This window comes from Panthera onca, chromosome A1, assembly GCF_046562875.1.
Source record: "Panthera onca isolate mPanOnc1 chromosome A1, mPanOnc1 haplotype 2, whole genome shotgun sequence".
NCBI lineage: Eukaryota > Metazoa > Chordata > Mammalia > Carnivora > Felidae > Panthera > Panthera onca.
In genome coordinates, this window is record NC_138339.1 from 218,090,005 (window position 1) to 218,108,542 (window position 18,538).

At 43.2% G+C, this 18,538-nt stretch overlaps 1 long non-coding RNA gene across 2 annotated transcripts; it reads left to right on the forward strand.

Annotated features, from left to right (window-relative positions):
• Positions 1-1,098: 1,098 nt before the first annotated feature.
• LOC132682096 (uncharacterized) lies at positions 1,099-9,213 on the forward strand. 2 transcript variants are annotated; one of them, XR_013550286.2, is made up of 3 exons: positions 1,099-3,252; positions 3,641-3,795; positions 8,821-9,213. It is a non-coding gene; the product is annotated as an uncharacterized LOC132682096 (long non-coding RNA). The 2 variants fall into 2 exon arrangements; XR_009611464.2 differs by lacking the exon at positions 8,821-9,213 and adding an exon at positions 4,751-4,968 and having other exon boundaries at positions 2,463-3,252.
• The last annotated feature ends 9,325 nt before the right edge of the window (positions 9,214-18,538 follow it).

The window sequence follows — 18,538 nt, forward strand, 5'->3', positions numbered from 1 at the left end:
GATTTTTAGAATTTTGGTATTTAACAGCTTTTAAAATTTTGTAATTTATTATGATACATTTTCTCATTCTAAATAAATATTCACTTTCATACCTAATTTTGGATGCATCCTTTTGCACTGTTTTTCTTAGAAAAGGTCCCCCAAATCATTTAAGTTTTCGGTCCCATAAAATCTGGATCTGCCCCTGGTGCTAAGGTATGATTTAAAGCATTTTCCAAACCTGCAAGGATTCAAAGCCAGAGAGATGCAGAGAGCACAGAAACGGAGACCGAAAATGATATTGCTGATGCACCAAAATGACCTTACTCAGCTACCCCAGACACAGCCTGGGCTCTGTGTCTTGTTGGCAAAGAGAGGGATTTGGGATGGGCCACCTGCCCATGGCCTTGACGTCCCCAACACAGCAGACAGGCAGCCCCACAAGGACCTACTTGCATGCCTCCAGGGTTACTATCACCCCCCCTCCTTCCTCCTTCCCCTTCTTCCCTTGTTACTCTGAGTTTGTATTTATGCAAAATTATATATGTGCTAGCTTCAAAAGGCAAGTAGCACATGAGGTTTCTAATAAGGACCAGCAGATTTCTGCTCCCAATCCCCACCCTGAGGCCTTCTCCCTATGGGAAACTCCTGATTCTTTTTTTTCCAGGCATTTACCTCCATATTCTCACCATATGCTTTATATCGCAATTTATTAATTTTTTTAATTGTAAGCATCGTCTGTTGACTTTTTATTCTAGAACAAGAGACTATAGTTCTCTTCCATCTTCCCCTCCACTCTCTACCTTCCAACATGGACATTTCTTAAATTGGGGTTAAACCAATATTTGGTGTTTACATTATTATGACAATATGTACACATTTTTTTTTTCTTTTTGAGTGGAGACCTCTCTGTCCTCTTGCTCCAATCTGGACTGGTTGCTGACTGGGTCTGCTGCTGATCTGTGATGCCACACCTCCCTTCACTACCACCCTGTACTCCCCTCTGCCCACACTCTGTGTCGGAGCCCCTGTGTCTTCCTGTTTCATGGTTTAATCTCTTACTTAGAGCATATCCTTCAGGAACTTCCTGAGAAAGAATTGGTGGAGGGAAATCTTAAAGCCTTGGGTGCCTGAAAATGACTTTATTCACCTCCATATTTGATTGATAGTTTAGCAAGACACAGAATTCTAGGTTGGAAAAAGTTTCCCTGAGAATTCCGAAGACATTTTACCATTATCTTCCAGCTTCTGGTGTTGTTGAGAAATCCAAGGCCATTCTTTCTTAGTTCTCTCTGTAAACTTTCAAGATCTTTTCCTTATTGCTGGTATTCTGAACCTCTACAATGGCATGTCTTGCTGAGCCATTTCTCTTTCATTTTTCTGTATCTGGAGATATTTCAGTTCTGGAAAATATTCTTGTATTATTTCCTTGATAAACTCATCCTTTCCACTTAGTCTGCCTTTTCTTTCTGAAACACCTAATATTGTTTTATAGAACTCTATTTTATGCCAAGAATAATTCTAGGCTCTTGGGACATATCAGAGGACTAAAGAGACAAAACTCTCTGCCCTCCTGAGATTTGTTTCTTTACAGTGATGCGTTCAAATCCTACCTTTGCCTCTGACTGGCCATGATACCTTGCATAAGACATTTAAACCTTTCCTGTCACAGTTTCCTTGTCTCTATAGTGGAGGTTATAAAAGAAATTGCTTCCTTAAGGTCCGTTGAGAATTAATGACTTATATCATAGAAAGGGACTGGAACAATATTTAGCACACAGGAAAAGCTGTAAACATGTTGGTTATTATCATTATTGCCCGACAAAGCATGTGAGTCACAAACTCGAAATCAAAACCTCAATCCCCTTGTGCAACTTGCCATTGTTCGCTGAAGACAAGTTGGGGCTGGGATCATAGGAGTAACTGAGTCATTCCAGCTCCTCCAATCCTGACCAGCTTTCACATTTCAACACTAATGTGAAATGAAGTGGCACCTGCATCAAAAAGTGAAGAGGCTTCCACCAGCTTGGGAAACAATTTGATTTTAATGGTTTCCCACAAGTAACAAGACTTCAGCTAAACTCGTCCTGGGGACTAGAAGTGCTTAGTAAAGTCCCCACTTGATTTCACCATCCTTGATCTTAGATCCAGAACACTAAATCTACATAGCAGGGAAACTGAACGTACCTGCTTGGTTCTGCTTTTATCACTTCACAGCCCACACTACTTCTGGTCCTACCCCCACTTTCAAAAGCAGAATGTCACCAAAAGTCCTCCAATCTCCCCAGGAAAAGGTTCCAGTTTTTGAGTCAGAATTTGAACTGCTGTTGAGTTTAGAGACTGAGAAGCTCTAGAGGATATGGGATCAGCCCAGAGTACTGACTTGAAAGGAAATAGCTCTCTTCTTTATAATGTAATCTAGCAAGGAGAAAAGGTCAATTTACTTAGTGAGACGTTCTGGGAGGAAAAATTACTTTTTAAGGAGTTCTGAGATTTTTAAAACAGTTTCCTTAAAAATTTTCCCTTCCTTCTGTTTCTGATGGATCTCTTATATTCTGGATTTGGAGTATAGTTGAAATGTCTAGGCTTGATTGTTGGGAGAAAGGCACTGTCACGTTAGAGTGTGTGAAACATGGGTCTCTAAGAAGGTATGATTAGCTCCCACTTTCTCAGTCCTTGGCAACATGGCCAAGAAGAAGAGGAAAGTGGATTAATCCTTTAAAAAGCATAGAAGAAGAGGTTAGAAAAGTTAGAAAGGTCAAGTGTCTTGGAAACTTTGAGTGGGAAGTCCATCATTTTATCTTTAGGACACAAGGTAATGATGGCGATGATGACAATGGTCATGATGATGATGATGATGGTGATGATGATGATGTACTATGATCACATAAAAGCCTTTCATCTGCAGGCTCAAAGTGCAACACAACCACTAATTAATCCTGAAGGCAAGGTAGGCAAATATCATTACCTCCAATTTGCAAACTAGGAATCCAGGCAGGAGGAAATTAAACCCTTAACCAAGGTCATCTCAGAGTGAAGACTAGAAATGAAATGAAGACTCCCTGCCTCCTTACTTTCCACTGGCCACCTCAAAGGTGGCTACCGAAGGGCTTGCTTTTATTCCACAGGCAGAGCCAGCTCCTTGCTGCATCTGACCCTTTTCTTTACAGAGTTCAGTGAGGGCAGGGGAGAGACCTTATAGAATGATGTCTCCACTACAGACTGGTTTTGAGAACTGCCACATCTCCAACCATGGAAGCAGAAGTGTGGAAGGTGTGTGTGAAACCCTATAATCAACTTGAAGGCAAGAACTATAACTCATGCTTTGTGCCACCTCTAATACCCAGCACAGAGTCAGTCCCACCATAGATCTTCCCAGTTTTGGTCATTTCTTAATCGATAATCCTGTTCTTTGGCAAGAAGAGAGATTTCCTTTTTCTCTAAAGTCTATTGAGTTTGTTTAATTTTGTTGTTTCCAGAGGGAATTTAGAGAGTGTGGCAGAAACAGTAGCTGACCACCAAGGATTTGTGTTCCCTCCCATCTACTGTTGTTTTGGGGAAGTGGCTGCCCAATTGGGAACAATATTTCCCAGTGCTTTATGTCTGAGTGACTAATTCTGGCCAATGGAATGTTAGAGGTAATGGTGTGTGTCATTTCCAGGCTGAAGGAGTGAAGGGCCTGACGTGCTTCCCATCTTTCTACCTCTGGCAGTCACTGCAGGGCTACATGCTAAAGACAGCAAAGCTAAAGAACGTATATTCCTGTGTCCCTCACTTGGCAGGGAATCATCAAGTAACATCCACATTAGACTTCAGGTAAGCGGAAGTCAACCTTTTTCACTGCAGTCACTGCAGTCATTTAGAGTCTTTTTTTTTTTTTTACTGCAGTTATCTGCTCTAATATAGGAAACCTTTAGAATACATCTCATGTGATAAGCAACAACTTAGAGATGAAGCAGTTAGGGCAAAAGGAAAACAAGGGTAGGGAAATAAGATGAACACAAGTGCAAAGCATGTACAGAAAATGTATGCTACAAGGTGCTGTACAAGTTGTTGGGAATAGGCAAAATATGTCTTTGAGTTTCCCAGCATCCAAAGCAAAGAGGGGAATTCTACAAGCTACAAGATTCACAATGCTGAGGAGAATCACATGTTAACACTTAGGAGAAATATACATTTTTCTGGTTCTTTAAACTGAGAAACATTTCTCCTATGAGGTTGAGAAGGAGAATCAGTGCTGTCAGGTGCATTTGGCCACATCCTCAAAAGCATCTGTACGGTGGTTATCACAGAAATTGTCATGTGGCTGATATAACATCCCTTGATACAAAAAGTGGCAGTATATGAAATAGCTTTTAAGAGAGGCCAGGATAATATGTAGTGCACAAAGGCAGCTCTTCAATGGTCTGGCTTAATCCAATGTCCAATGACCCTAAATGGGTGGCTTCCTTGGTCTCGCACAGGCTCTGGGGTTATCGCTTAAGAATCAAATCCATACTTCTGGGTGAGCCATGAGATATAAGCCCAACCACACCATGCTGTGAGAACACAGCCTGATCCACTGAATGGATGACCCTGTCCTCTGACCAGATGTGACAGGAGGTAACCCAACAGCTGACTTGCTGACTAAAGTGAGGAAGTTTCCCTCCCTGATCTGCTTGTTTGAGTGGATGGTCCTGGTGTGGATGTTCATTCAGTTACCACATCTCAAGGGCAGTGGTGGGAAGGAAATCAACGCCATGCCTACTGAGGTCACCCTTGGTTTCCTAAGGTCTACAGGTGTGGATGAGAAACATCTGGCCAGGAAACCAGGCTGCCAGAATCCCCGGAGTAAGGGCACTCAGCCACGCCATCAGGAAAGAGGAAGCTCCTCAGCAGTATTCTGGCCAGCACTCAAATTCTTCAAGTTTGCAAACCAGGGAACTGCTTCATGCACCTGCCCTGCCAAGGGTCTTCACAATGAGGAAGATTACATCTCTGATTTCCTAATCCTTTGTGAGGCCAGGTGCTTAACCCTGCCTGCAGGGATAACTCTTCTCCCTCTGAAAGAAACAGCTGTTCTAAGGGGAAGAGATATGTCATGGGGGAATGGCTTGACTTTTCTCCCAAAAAACACGTTGTCCATTTACCTAGTGGGAAAGAAAACTGCACATACGTCCGAGAGCTCAAGCTGTTTTAGGGCCTGTCCTTCTCCCCTCTCCCCTCTCCTGCCTCCTTCCCTTCTTCCCTCAAAGACACAGATGGAAATAATATGTTAACTATACCACAGATAGTGTATTTACCAGTAATCTTCATTTACAGAGGCTGACAGCAGCGGGATGCAACGTCCTTTTCCTCTTTTTGAAGCTCTCTACGGGATTTTATTTTGCTCAACAAACATTTAATGAGTCCAGGGAACTGGTGTAGCAGAGTCAGTTAAAGCCAGGGGCTTCTGGCTCAACAGATCTAGGTTTGATCTCGCCTGATCTTATTACTTTGGGAAACTCACAACCTCTCTAAGCTTTGGTTTCCTCACATGATTTTCTGTGAGGTTTAGGTTTAGGGGAGATAATGACGCAAAATGCCCCATAGGAGTAACTGAAGGTGCTGCTCACTGCTCATTAACATCCTTTATCTTCAGATATATATCTATATATACGTATATATATATAGATATATCTACATAGACATATATATATAGATATATAGATATACATATATAGATATATATACATATACAGTGAGATAGTGAGGGGGAGAGAAAGAGATTCCTGGTCTTTGGTGAATTCAATCACTTTATTATTTGGGGGGTAAGAAAGAGCCTTCCCTGTGTCCTTCTGAGAATATTGTAAGACATACACTAATTTTTCTAAATATGATAGAATTAAATTGGTTTTATTTTAAGAATTCATGTGAATTTCAGTCTCCCTTTGAGAGTCTGGTCTGAGGAAACCATAGACAACCAAAAAAACAAAACAAAACAAAATAAAACAAAACAAAACAAAGCAAGAATCAAATGCTAAGCTCAAGGTCTGTGTCTTATCATCTCTGACACTTGTATTCTTTAGAGCCCCTTCTTAGGTTTTAATTCCTCTGGGGAGAGGGTATATGGGGGTGACATTTTTCTTCTTCAACTAATTTCTCATCCCTACACCTTCAAAACCAGTATCACACCCAAGGGTCACCAAACCTCCTTGAGTCTGACCCATGGAGAAAGTACCTGGAGACCCCTTGTCTCGGGGGGCAGGTGGTGCCCCTTCCTATGGACACAGGTTATTCTGGGCAGTCCCTGGCAGATGCTGAGGCATAGGATGTGGGTTTTAACCTTCAGAGTTTCCTCCTGAAACCTTAAATGCCATCCCTCTGGTATTTCTGGAACTAACCCTCTGTTTATAGGGGGTGAAGCAAAGCAAGTAAGAAACTGAACACAGATGGTGGCCCTTTCTGACTCTCCTCCCTCTCACCCTCCTGACTTACAGAACACTCAGGCAATGCTTCCATTTTAAGGTGGGCCAAGGCTGAGGTTTCCAGTCAACAGTAAACTGGAAACAACTTTTTTTGTAAACTTGCATTTCACCAGTTTTGTGGTCACTTTCTTCAGTATCCGACTGACAGCATTAGTTTCTGGGACCCTGAACACTGCCTTTATCTGTGTCTTAGACCATTCGGGCTGCTATAACAAAAATATCAGAGACTGAGTGTCTTAAACACTCAAACATTTATTTCTCACAGTTCTGGAGGCTGGCAAGTCCAAGAGCAAGATGCTACAGGTATAATGTCTGGTGAGAGCCTGCTTCTTAGCTCACAGATGGCCCTCTTCTCACTGGCAGAGGGACAATGAGCTTTACTGGGGTCTCTTTCATAAGGGCATGAATCTGGTTCATGAGGGCTTCACCATCACAACCATATAAGAAAAATGACATCTCCCAAAGGCCCCACCTTCTAATACTATCGCACCAAGGGTTAGAATTTCAACAAATGAATGGAGGAGGGGCACACAAGTATTCAGCCCATTGCACCTTGCTACCAGAGTCCTGGTGTTAGCATCTAGAAATAGGAAGCCAAGGGTTTAGTTTGGAATAAGCCAATGCCTGAATAAGCCAGCTTGCCGGTGGGTCAGGATCACAACTGGTCTATGTCCCTGAGGATGTGAAGAGAAAGGGCAGAGCTAAGTCCGTGATGTCATGCAGTGTGGACACTCGCATCCTGTAGATTCAACCACAGAGTGAGCATGTCTTCATTGATTTAGTCAGCTGCCTGGCCCTACTGTTCATTTCTCAGTCTGCCTTTTCCCTCTATGGAAGGGCTCACGCTGGTGTTACCACACATGGTAAACTCAGCAAGAGCTGCCAGCTGTTTTGTTTGCTCAGGGAAATGTCATGTGAATATGAGGGTTTAATCAATAACTCTTTGCCTTTGGTGGTGGTGATGATAGATCCTTTCTGGCAGGTTATACAGTTCCTGATATAGTAAGCTTTATACTTTTGCAGTTAACTGTATGCTTACATAGTATATACACATATGTACATATATACATATGCATATGTACACAGGTACTTTGATAGGCTCCTGTTTTAGAAAAAACAAGGCGACTGGTTGGTAGTAGAAAGTAATCTGTGGTTTTTATTGTATATTTTATTTGTAACTTTCAATCCCTTGAAAGCACTAGGTCCCTTGTAATTAACACTCTGCAGATACCATGGTGGTGAAGGGCAGCTGCAAGAAGGGCTCCTTTTACACCTGCCGTGAGAGGAGGGGTGGGGGGGGGGGTCACAGGGGAGTGAAGGGGGTGGTTTCAGCAACAGCTGCAGAGCCCGCCGTGTGGAAAAATTGCCTCAGTCTCCTCTCCCTGATACTGGAATTCCTTCTTTAGGAGCATAACCTTTTATTTCAATTGCAGTTAAACAAATATTCCAATGCCCTAGTGGAAGCAACAAACAACCACATATTAAAACTTGCCTTAAGGCAGTTTTTACCTCCAGAGAAAGAGGAAGGGGCGGGAAGGAGAAGATCACCGCAGGGAGTGGGTGTGTTGTTGGAAAGAGGAACTGAGAACCTCAGAGTCACAGCTCATTAAGTCATGCTTTTTCTTTCAACCTGATCTCCCTTCCCTGTCTCATCTTTGAAAGAAGCTTTCAAATGCTGACACAGCAATGTACAAGGTGAATCATGGATTATTTGTCTACGCGCTTTACCTGTGCTTTAAATTTAAAATTTCGGCCATTTATTCAAGGCCTGGCCAAAATTAACCGGCAATAAGGAAATGACATGATTTTCTTAGAGGAATGCATCAGAAAATAATTTCCTGGAGTCACCGAGAGAACTATAAACAGCTGTAGTCTCATTTTGAGCCACCCAGTGCAAAGTCCTTTTAAATCATAGATGGTGCCCGCCCTGAGGAGTGTTGGACTCAAGCAGTCTGAGCAAGGTGGGTTTTAGGGACCAGGTGAGCCCTGCCACTGTCTTCTAGACCTGCAATTATCCTGTGTGTTCAACCAAAAACTTCCCTGGAGCTGGAACTAGTGTAACTGTTCTTCCATCAGACACTTTTTGAGCACCCATTTGGTGTTGGGAACTATTAGACGCTGGGGGAAAAAAATTAGTAAAAAATGAAAAGCAAAAAGAACACTGTGTCAGCCCTAGAAACAGGTATTTGATACATAGGCCTTTTGTATTTCCGTTCTGGTCAAACAGCTACTCTCCTCAAGGCCACAAACACTGACGCTCATTCTTACTCTAATTAAAATTACCTGAAGGCAAAAGAGGAAAGTTTGCCTAGAAACAGCAGTTAGTTAGGAAAAAAAAAAAATTTTTTTTTTTTTTTACAGCCTCATAACATTTTACCAATGCTGCTCCCTGCAGGGCAAACCTGGAATCTCAACTCAGCAGTGTGTACAAACTTCTCAACATTGATTCCTTTGGAGAGAGCTTGAAGGTCCAGGGGCCCTGAGACTTCGCTCATAAACCCCCTAAAATAATTGTGAACAATCATGTGCCCTCTTGCATATTTTTGAAAACACTGACGTATGAATTTGTATCATCAATTTCACAGCTGTGAAGGTTGAACATTCCCACATATGTTATGTGCTTTAAATAGTTGCAGACTGGGGCGCCTGGGTGGCTCAGTTTGTCGTTAAGCATCCGACTTCAGCTCAGGTCATGATCCCATAGTTTGTGAGTTCAAGCCCTGGTTGGGCTCTGTGCTGACAGTTCAGAGCCTGGAGCCTGCTTCGGATTCTGTGTCTCCCTCTTTCTCTGCCCCTCCCCTACTTGTGCTCTATCTCTGTCTCAGTCTCTCTCTCTCAAAAATAAATAAACATTAAAAAAAGTTTAAATAGATGCAGACTGAGCTCATCAAACTTATGAAAAATACCTTCTATATCACCTCAGGGTAAAAACAGCCTTCATTGCCAAATCAATCAATCAAATTAGAATTGCTTTTTGACAGGAAAAAAAGTGTGATCATTCTCCATTCAGTGTAACTGGTTTTTGGTGGCAATTTTTTTGGCTGTTTATCCACCAGATGGGGAACCTCTTGACTTGTCAATACAGAGAGCTGCTGTAAGGTGGCATGTACCTTTTGCTCAGAGGCTACTGGGGACCAAAACTTCTCTTCAAGACCTTAAGAGAGACAGAGAAGGAAGAATTCCTTTCCAGGAGGCCTAATCTTTAGAAAACATGACAGAGGCACATGAGGGTCCTGCACTCTAGGAAACCCTGAAGGGAAGCTGTGGTCTGGTAAAGGCCAGAGCAAAAGTGGAGGGACAAAGAGAGCCTCCTTAACATAAATGGCCCCTTGGACCCTGAAGTGGCCAGAGTGGGGCGCTCAGGTTCCTGGGTTCTTCAGGTGAATCAAGTCAGCCATCTGAGCATTGCAGGACTTAAATCGTCTACATCTTTGACTTCTGTGCTCCTAAAACCAAACGCCCGGGAAAGTGCCTGTGGTAGTTCCATCCCTGGGCTGCCCACTCACCTCTTGTCAACACTCCCGTCACAATCCCCTTCTCCCACCTAACAAAAGAAAGACATGCACCTTCTACCATCTTGCATTTGACTAAGTACACCGTCCTGGTGTGAGAACATACACCAGACAACAGCGCCATAAGAAAATTCAGATCTAAGAGCAAGAGTCACAGGAGAGTGAAGCAAAGGGAGCTGTCTTCTTTCCTCTTTGCAGGAAATCCTAATGGGATTGGGATGGAGGATGTGAAGATGATCTCCGGTCTGCCTTGGAGCCCCTTGAATGCCACACTAAGACACTCTAGTAGGTCTTGCACCGCCTTTTCAGGCTCCGCGCCTGCTGCACCCTGCATCCCACTAATGGGAATACAAAGGGCTTCCCCACACACCCTGTGCCCTTCCCTCTGGCTGACTTGCTCTGACCATCATCTTGCTCTGTCAAAGTGTCTTTAAAGGCTAAAGTACTCTTTCCTGATTATTCCCTGGTATAAGCCTCTCTCCTTTCTCTTAATCCTGTAACATTCTATACTATTTTTAGGGCATGTATTGTATTCTTCCTTATGCTATAATTATTTAACTTCACATCTCATGGTCCTTTGAGGTGAGAGGCAAATTAATCCTTCTATTTCCCAGTTGCCTAGTTCAAGATCTGGTATAGAGCAGGTAATCAGAAAGCATTTCAGGCCCCAGGTCCACCCCACGATGCTGTTGTGTGAGTTTATAAAATATACTTTCCAAGTAAATACAGATTCTATGTTCTCCAATCAAAGAATGCACTTTTTCTCATCACACACCTGAAGAATGATGGGATGAGTTCTAAAACTTAGTAACTTCTGGAGTTCCAGCACAAAACATCTGTGAGGGTAAGGAAATTATTAATGTGATCGGGGATTTTGTCATGGATGATGACACACTTTGGGTGGCATTTCTAAAGCACCACATGGTGCTTCAAGGTCAATAGACTGCGTCCGGTGATGACGTACGGTGCATACGGGAGCTCAGTCTGGGCTCATGCATCTCCCCCCACCTCCCTGCCTCTTGCAGGAGTTATTCTGCTCATGACCCACATTCATTTCTTAATTGAGATAGTTTTTAAAACATGCCAAGTATCAAAGATCTTTGGGAATGTTTCCAAATTTTATCAAAGATATACAAATATCATGAGATAAACAAACATCAAACTTCACGGTAACTCACTCAGCATATTCAAACCCCCAATTAAATGTGTGGCTTAGATTTAAATGATGGTCATGTACCATCACTTCATGGAGACAGGATAAATGAAGAATAGAATGAGGGATGAAAAATTTCCACCCAAGTCATATCTAAATTGGCAGGGGCTGAGCTCATTTAGATATTCATAAATCTGCAAATAAATAGAGTAGCTGGAATGGTTCTGCAAGACAGTGGTTATCCAAATACAAATCAACTCAGACAAATCAAAGAATTCAGAAAATGGGAGCCATGTAAATTGTCTTACATACAATGCATAAAAAATTATGCCTGTGTGGTTTTATTTTACATTATAAGAATGATCTTAGCTATTGAGTGGGAGAGCAAATTCTGGAATGGATATGTGTGCCAAGCCTTATGGGACATAACAACAGTTTCTTGCCTGGAAGCTTCTTGTTAGCTCTGCTGTTAACCAGCTGAGTGACTTCGCCCAAAGATCTGTCCATTTTTATACTTAAAAAATTGAACATTGGCCAACAAGTGCATCTAGATAGGGACCCTTTGGATTGCTAATTAGTCTTATTGAAGAGTCATCCAATCTTTAGATGCTAAAGTTTAGAGACTTCACCTGCCGAGTCTCTTACCCAACCTGCCCATCTTCACTGAGCACCTACTACAAGCTCTGTACGCCTGGCACCTGAGTATTTGGCAGGCAGAGTGTTCCCATGGAGACCAGTTCTACTCTGGGAGAGTTTTTCAGTCTGTCTGTAAATTGGGGTTAGTGAGGGCAGCCTCCATCCTGCTAAGAAACAAAGCCAGCCTTTCATAGGAGCGAGAAGCTGGTGCTTTACCACATGTTTTTCCAACATCCTCTATAAAAACCCTTTGTGGTGTTCGTTGGCTGACCTCTCACGAACCTTTCTCTTATGTTCTAAATGCCTTTCTCATGCCAAGCGTGGTGAGAGTTTTTATTCTTTCTGCAATAGTAGGGATGTCAGATTTAGCAAATAAAGATATAGGACATCCGGTTAAATTTGAAGTTCAGATAAAAAGCAAAGAATTTTTGAATGTACAACACACGGGACATACTTATACTAAAAATTATTCTTTATCTATCTGAGATTGAATATAATGGGATATCTTGTTGGCAACTTTATACAGGGATTCAAACGTCCTAATTTTTACATCCATTGTTTCTGCCGTTTATCCCTCATAGGAGGAAATAATGCTGCACAACCTGCAACTATTTTAATTACCTAAAAAGAACATGCACTCTCCATAAGGGAAGGGAAGCAAAAATAATATAGAAACAGGGAGGGGGACAAAACATAAGAGACTCATAAATATGGAGAACAAACAGAGGGTTACTGGAGGGGCTGTGGGAGGGGGGATGAGCTAAATGGGTAAGGGGCACTAAGGAATCTACTCCTGAAATGATTGTTGCACTATATGCTAACTAATTTGGATGTAAATTAAAAAACTAAAATAAAAATAAATTTTAAAAAAGGAAAAAAAAAGAACATGCACTCTTCCCCCTGAGAAAGGTTATGAATAACACACTTTTCATTAACAGGTGTCCTGAGGTTTGACTATTCTCTTTTCTGATACAATAATTATTTCTTTTCAGGCTTTACCTCTTTTTCTGCATCTCTAGCACCGCTTGTCTTACCTTCTTAAATAAAAAAAGGAAAACTCCTTTATTTCAACCCTGGAATGTGAAGGACAGCAGTTCTCAGATCCTCTAGCTATATGGTTTACCTAGGCCCCTGAGTTCTGAACCCAGTAATAGGACGGCCACCCTGTACATATTACTCTTTCTGTTGCTAAGTGGCACTTGTATGAAGTAAAGATGACCCTCACGGTTTAGTGTAAACATTTGGAAAAGACACTTTCTTTTCCTTTTTTTAGTTTCTGGTTTTAAACTAGCGTGGTAATCTGCGGGGTGGTTTAACAATCAGCAACAACCCACGTCTTCACCACTCAGCTTTAGATGCTTCTACATTAACTATCACCACCAGACGCTTCTTCCGAATGTGCTCCCCTTCTCACCTGTGCTGCCTCACAGCTGCCTAGGACACCACCTGAAGGCAAGCCTCTTGGCAAATTGTGTTCGGAGACAGAGCATTTAAACTTCCATCATTGGGCAAAGTTAGGGGGTTTAGGGATGAGGGGCTAAGCGGGGGAAAAAAAACCCTGCACTTGTTTGTTTGTTTTTTTTTTTTTACTCATCTCATTTAATCCTCCTGGGGTGACCACGGCAGATGAATATTATAATTTCCTCCATTTTTCACATGAAGAATGTCAGGCAAAGAAAGCTGCGTCAGGGATAAAAATCTTTTGATTCTGGCTTCTCTGCTCTCATCTTTTTTTTTTTTTTTCCTCCTGGAGTTTTCCCCTGGCTATCATTTAATTTCCTTTATGCAGCAGCTGAAAACAATAATGTATTTTCTATAATCTTGTGTGTCTGTGTGTGTGGTAAAACAAATACATGCTCTTTGTTTAACAAACATTAAGAACCTTCAGAAGAATACAAAGCGGAGATGTCTGCATGTGTGACAGACTCCTCTCTATTTCCCCAAGGTAACTATTTCCCTGAGGCGACTACTTATGAACAGTTGGGGGCCCAATCCCAGTATTTATTGTGGCTATTGATTCAATTTCTGCCATAGGCCTGCCTTTCCTTCACTGGGTGATTTACAGCTTTCCAGCGGGTCACAGAAGCCCAAAGGGCGTGGGCGCTGGGGTCTTGCCAGCTTGGATATTCGACCCATCCTTGCATGGGTTCTCATTTACTTCAGCAAAAGAATCTCTTTTTTTTTTTCTTCTTTAATCAGGTTTCGTTTGGGCTGAGGGAGGGTGTGGGTGTAGCAGTAGATAGGAGGGTAGGAAAAGTGGAAAGGAAAATCGCCTTGCTGGAATAAATGAGTGGGTCTTCCTACAGAGAATAATTACCCCAGGTGAGAGGTCGTGAGGTTTAGGAGGCCTGTTGCAAGATTTTGCCCCAGCCCAAAAAATTTATTTCAAACAAGGTGCACCAGGGATTAGCCTTCTGGCTTTCGCTGAAGGATTTGTTGGGGTAGCTTAATATTTTGGCTAGTTACCTTAAAGCCAGGATTCTGTATAAATGCAGATCGTCACGTCCCCCACCTGCTGAGTCCCTCTTAGGCCCAGAAATGAGGAAAATGAGGTGCGTTAGAATTACTGGCTGGCGGTGACTTCATCTGAATCTCGTCTCTCAGAGGGTAAACATCCGAGGTGCAGGCTCAGCCTTCACCACTCAGGCCGCCTCACAATACTAATGAAATAGGAACACGGGGCCCCAACAAGGCAAAAGGGTTACCAACTTTCTGATCTGTGTAGATACACAGGAGCACGTACTTACGGAGTTCTACAGTATATCGGACTCTGACTTCACTCTCATTGGTCACGATGCTTATTCTCCAGGCAACGCCGAGTGAGATGGGGAGGGAGGGCTCAGAGCTTGACAGGAGATGCAGACAGCCTGCTCCTGAAGCGGTTGATGGACAGGCGGAAAAGCCAAGCTTGGTGGTCACGTGCCCCTGCCACGTGCCCCGGCTGGGCGAAATTGGGCACGAAACCTAACCTCTGGGGTCACCAGATGTTAGCGACCTGAGGCTCCCAGGATGTGTCTGCAACTTCCTCAGCACAGTCCACATATAATAACTGCCTAACAAAGACCGCCTAGTATGTGGCCATTACTTCGTCCCATCCGGGTTCTAGCACTTCTTTGCTTTTGACACTTTGCTCTCAGAACCTGCAGAGGGCGGCAGAGCGCTTCGGTAGGCTCTCCCTTCTTGCTGCCTCAGGTTCTCAAGGGCCCATCTCCCCGTTAGTCACAACAGACACGGTGCAAAAGGTCCATGAGACTTCTAGGGACTCACGATAATATTGTAATTTCTCTTAAAATTAGAAGGAAAAGACACATAGTAATGAATACATAACAGTGAGTCTAGCCTGCATTGTAGTAATCTTTTTACTGGTGCAGTTGTCAGATAAAACGTTTGATACTTTTTTTTATGGAGGAAGGGACTTGGAGGGCAAAAGAGGCTTGAGCCTGAAAAGTCATGATGCAAACAGAAGTTTTGGAACTCACTTCTGAGAGTGAGTTAAAAGCCTGAGCTGCCTTTTGGCAAAGGCCAGAAGGGCTGAGCCACCAAAATCCCTTGTCTGTGGGGAGTTAAGAGACACGCTTTATCAGCTACAGAAAAGCACAGGCACCTTTTTTTCTGGAGAAAACCTTCAGTGCCTGGATAAGCAGAGTAAACAGCCTCTGTTTGCCCAGGTGACTTACCAGGTAGGAGTCTGAAGGGAGGCCTGAGGGTATCATGAACTGTGCTGAACTGAGTGTTTGGGGCGAAGGAGGCCACATGAGGGCACTTTTCAAATAGCTAAAGCTTGCATCTTAGATCCTATGTAGGTGCTTATTGACAGCAGGATTTTTAAAGGAAATCTCTCTATAATGCACCACATTCCACAGTCTTAAACATTTTTTTATAATGTTTGTTTATTTTTGAGAGAGAGCGAGCGAGCACAAGCGGGGGAAGAGCAGAGGGAGAGGAGGACAGAAGATCCCAAGTGGGCTCTGGGAAGACAGCAGAGAGCCCGATGCAGGGGCTTAAACCCAGGAACCAGGAGATCATGACCTGAGCCAAAGTCAGACACTTAACCAACTGAGCCACCCAGGCGCCCCTCTTAGCATTTTTAACTTTTATCAGTGGAATGTATATGCATAGACACACAGACACACATAGACACACATAGACACAGACACACACGCAGCCTAATAGTGCTAAAAGATTAAAAGATAAATACCAAGGGTGACTTGTTTCACATTTCTGTCTTTCCACCTCCTTGTTCCTGCTCCTTGATGGCAATCACCTTCAACCCTCCTAAACCCCTTTCATTTTTCTGGTATTTAACTCCATATTTTTAAGGAATATAAACACAACGCTGTTTCCTGACTCATCAGTTTCAGATAGTAGCTATTGTTGTCCTGTTCTGATAGATGAAGATTTAGCTGCTGTATATCCCCAATCTTATTTCTCCTCTCACCCACAGCTACCAATAAACTTACATCATATTTTTTTTTAATTTTTTTTAAACGTTTTTATTTATTTTTGAGACAGAGAGAGACAGAGCATGAACGGGGGAGGGTCACAGAGAGAGGGAGGCACAGAATCTGAAACAGGCTCCAGGCTCTGAGCTGTCAGCACAGAGCCCGACGCGGGGCTCGAACTCACGGACTGCGAGATCATGACCTGAGCCGAAGTCGGACGCTTAACTGACCAAGCCACCCAGGCGCCTCTTACATCATATTTTTTATTCAATCTACATTTAGAATGTTCATTACAGCACTGTGGAAATGTCCACTGCTGAGCCAACAATTACATCCCCTTTCTTTTTCTTTAAAAATTTTTTTTACATTTATTATTATTATTTTTTTTTTTTGAGAGGCAGAGGAGTGAGAGAGGGCAGAGAGAGAGAGGGGGAGACAAGGAATCCAAAGCAGGCTCCAGGCTCTGAGCTGTCAGCACAGAGCCTGATACAGGGCTTGAACTCACAAACCGTGAGATCATGACCTGAGCCAAAGATGGGTGCTTAACCAACTGAGCCACCCAAGAGCCCCACAAACATGTTAATTAGAATTGACAGTGAATGGTATCGACAGCTAGTTGCTCAGGAGGATCTCATATTTGAAGACAGAGCACAGGGTTTTTTACTTCCCAGCTGCCTGCCCATTTTATGACTCCTTCTGAATGTTTGCTACAGACTATGGTTAGACTCCTAGGAGGCTTGGAAACTCAGTTGCCCTTTGTGGAGGAAACAGAGTTGAATCAACATGTGCTGAATAGGACTCCTCCCAAGAAATACAAGCATCCGGGGAGACTTCAGCTCACCCACTTCAAATAAGGTGACCAGGGTGCCAAGGTATAGTTATCAGGAGGAGTGATTCGAAGGTGAGTGTAACCAAGAAAGTTGCAACTGGAATGTACCTTGTCTGAAGAAGCAGTGTGCCAACCCAAGGGAAGATCTTCAAAGTAAAAGGGACGTCAGGGAGCAAAATGTTATCAGTGTTTTCAATACCATCCAGTGAAGATATCAGTGGGCACAGGCCCATTACAGCTCCTTGGCACCTTCATTTTCTTAGCATAGATGGCTGTGTCAGTCCATGTAAGCTTATCAACACCAATAGGACAATAAAACACATTTTTTTGTCCTAATTTTACGTTGATGAAAAAACTCTTCAATCATTCAACAAATATTTATTGAGTGTTTGGAATACAGTAATGAACAAGAAAGGCAATTGCCTGCCCTCCTGGAGCTTATCGTCTATGAAGAGATAACTTCTTGAGTGATTATTCACTCTGCTAGAGGTTGGAGTGATGGTGATAAAGGCTAAGACTGGCCCTCTAGGGACTCACAGTTAATAGAAATGGCTTCCCAATTAGATCTTTCCATAGGGCAAGACTGATTGATTAGCTAATTCAAATACCCAGTCCCTTTGGCACAATAAAAGCTAATTGCATTCTGGTCTCAGGATTTTGGTTAGCTTGAGGTAGTCCTCAACACTCAACCATGAGTGCACCGTGAAGTTGGGTTTCCTGACTCGAACAACTAATGACTAGACCCTGGAAAGTGCCGACCCCATAAAGTTAATTCTCTATAGCCACACCAGGCCTAAATCTCCTTTTATCATTTCCCCGTCACATCCCTTTCTTTCTCTAACCTCAACAGAGATATTCATATGTCATATATAATCATACTACCTCTTGAGAGCACATGTAGGCACAGAAAGAAGTGAGTTATTCACATATTCATTGCTGAGGTATTTCTGGAGACCTATTCTATAGCAGACCCTGCCCGGGGGATGAATGCAGCAACATCTCTTCGCAGGGTGATGGCAGGGCGTGTAGTGGAAAGCTCTCTTGATGGACAGGGTTGAATTCCAGTTCTGGGTCTGCTATTGACTTGCATGAGTGATCTCTGCTTCCTGGGCTGTAATTACCCTCCTCTGCAATCAAGAAGCTGGACTAGCTGATCTCCTGGCTTTCTGGTGTAACATTTCTGTGTCAGAAAGGTGTGTGGTGGGAACTTTCAGACACTGTGTGTGTGTGTGTGTGTGTGTGTGTGTGTATATATATATACATATATATATATTTTACCACCAGAAATGTCCATCTTTTCTCAGCAGCACCGGGTAGTCACCGTGCAGGCAGTTCACCAGGGAGCTCCTGCTTCCAGCACACACAGGACTCAGAGGAGATAAACCGAGCCTGCTTTCATCCCGGCACCCGCTGTCCACGGTTCAGTGAGGGCCGAGCCCGCGGCCCTGGCAGAGGCAAACCCGAGTGTGTGCTCACGGTGGGCTTCTAACCCGTCCTGAGGCTGGACCTGCCCTCTTAGCGTCTGCACCGAGAAGAAAATC